Below are 2,500 nucleotides of genomic sequence, written 5' to 3' on the forward strand. Positions count from 1 at the left end.
AGAGAGAGAGAGAGAGAGAGAGAGAGAGAGAGAGAGAGAGAGAGAGAGAGAGATTGTGACGCATGTTCAGACTGGCGTAGCCGGTGATTCCGCGTGGTGCCGTGAAAAAAAAAGTCAAAGGAAAGGAAGCAGATTGTTCCTTTTCAAAACCTCCATCCGTGGCTTACAATGTTTCTCCAATCTCTTTGAAAAGCAACCCAGGAACTTCTTTGTCATGCAGTGCATCTCTACAAATTATCTTTGTCTTGTTATGTGCATCATCGCTGGTTTGTCATTTCTCCGTTCCTCAGAGTGGCTATCTGGATTTGATCTTTTTTAAAATCCAGAACTTTTCGGACCTTCTGGAAACGGGGTACTCAGAATTGATGGATCCTTTGGTCTATTACCAGGTGGAGGGCTCTTCTCGGCAACCTATATCAATTCAATACCTGGGCAAAATCAGGGAGGCTCTAGTGGTCTAGAGGTACGGTGTTCGTTTCTCATTCAAGAGGTCCTGGTTTGGCATGCTGACAGAGACGGAAAATAATTATTTTCTTTAAAGAAAAACAAATTCTCCTTTCACCTTCTTTCCTGCTCTTTAATCATGTTCTTTCGCCAGCTTTCGTCTCAACTTTTTGTCCCTCCCCACCCCTCCCCTTAGCCCCCTTTTCTGGGCTACTGAATCTTTCTGCTGCCTTTCTACTGCTACTCCGTGGCCCTTTCTACTGCTGTCTTTCAGTTTCAGCCATACCCCTGATCGAAGGGTAGGTAAGATCGAACACCTATCCTTCTCGGATAAAGGCGAAAACATCTTGGAGGTCCCATGTGCAAGTTGCGCACGTCAAAGATCCCTTGGTGGTCCTAAAAGCGATAACAGTAGACTTCGGCCGCCACCCGGGCAAAATTCAAAATTTTGCGAGCCCCGTTAAACACCTCCACACAAAAAAAGGCAAAATCAGGACAATTTCCAAACTCAGGAAAATGGGCACTTCTGGTATGTACAGTGCAAAGCAATTAATTAACCAGCGGTTCTGTGGCAGATAGCAGTAGAATAATAGAGTTCCAAACCAAATATCCTTTGGTCAGAGTTTACTCCAGTGCCACACCGTCATACTGGCCTAGTTGCTGCAGCGTGGGGCAACCACCGAGTTTGGTGTTCTTGTTTTAGTTTTAGTAAGACTTTAAGTGCACTTGCAACTCAATAAGGTCATATTAAGTGCAGAAGATTAGAGGTGTTACAAGAGAGTAACTAGCGCGCAAAAAGAAGGACGGGAGATAATGACGATAGATGTTTGAAAGGAAATAAGAAGCAAACCACACAAGAGCATCCGCCAACCACCCACATGGTGTTCTTGGCCCTGGCTCTCAAATCCCAGTAAGCTGAGACCGCAAGGCTCTTGTGGTACCTCTCAGCAGTCTGCCCTTCAACATGGATGGCATTTTGATAACCTCCTCCTGCACCTAGTCCCAGATACTAATCTGATCGTCTTGTCTTTATCGTGCCATCAGATACATTGTACTTAGGAGAGAGAGAGAGAGAGAGAGAGAGAGAGAGAGAGAGAGAGAGAGAGAGAGAGAGAGAGAGAGAGAGAGAGAATCTGATGTTTACGCTGCTCTTTCTCACTTCAACAAACCTTGCCCAAGTCAAACATCTGTTTTATGGTCATCGTCAGACATTGCAGGACGAGCTATTTTTATGACAATGACAATCTTTATTCATCCCACGGGGAGAAGTTTGTCCTGGTCGTTTAAATTTAGTAAGAGTATTACGGCACTTGCAACACAATAAGTTCATATAAGTGCCGAAGATTAGAGGTGGGTTTTTTTAGTAGAGGTTTTACGGCACTCGCAACTGCATAAGGTCATATGAGCGCCAGAAGATTAGAGGCGTTACAAGACAGTAACAAACATAAAAAAGAAGAAGGGGAGATAAGGAGAATAGATGTTTGGTAGGAAAGAAGCAAACCACACCAGAGCACCCGCCAACGACCCACGAAGATTAGAGGAGTTACAAGGGAGTAATAAACACAAAAAAAGAAGAATGGGAGATAAAGACGATAGATGTTTGGTAAGAAAGAAGGAGCAAACCATACCAGTGCACCCGCCAACCACCCACTCTTGGTCGTTTATAATAGCAGTGAATGTTACAAAGGTTAGATGCACTCATGCAAACACACAGGACAGGACATTAGTAGTTTATACATATTTTTACGCGCAGAGACAACTCGCTCCGCTAAACATTCTCTCTCTCCTTCTCTCCGTTATATTTGTATCACTGTTCAGTAACCTCACTGCAGCTGATACGAATGAACATTTCTGTGTCTGTTCTTGGTTGTTGTTTTTTAAAAATACATTGTACATCATTTACTGTCGGTCGAAAATTGAAATTCCGATGTCAGTGGGTGGCTAAGGTCACTTAGCATTATTTCCGCTTTTTTAAAAAGAACGTTTGTCATGTGCAGATATTACTCCAGTGCCAGCTCGATGTCGCAAATCTCTACACCGTGGATCTTGCAGCTGG

This window comes from Aplysia californica, unplaced genomic scaffold (assembly GCF_000002075.1).
Source record: "Aplysia californica isolate F4 #8 unplaced genomic scaffold, AplCal3.0 scaffold00215, whole genome shotgun sequence".
NCBI lineage: Eukaryota > Metazoa > Mollusca > Gastropoda > Aplysiida > Aplysiidae > Aplysia > Aplysia californica.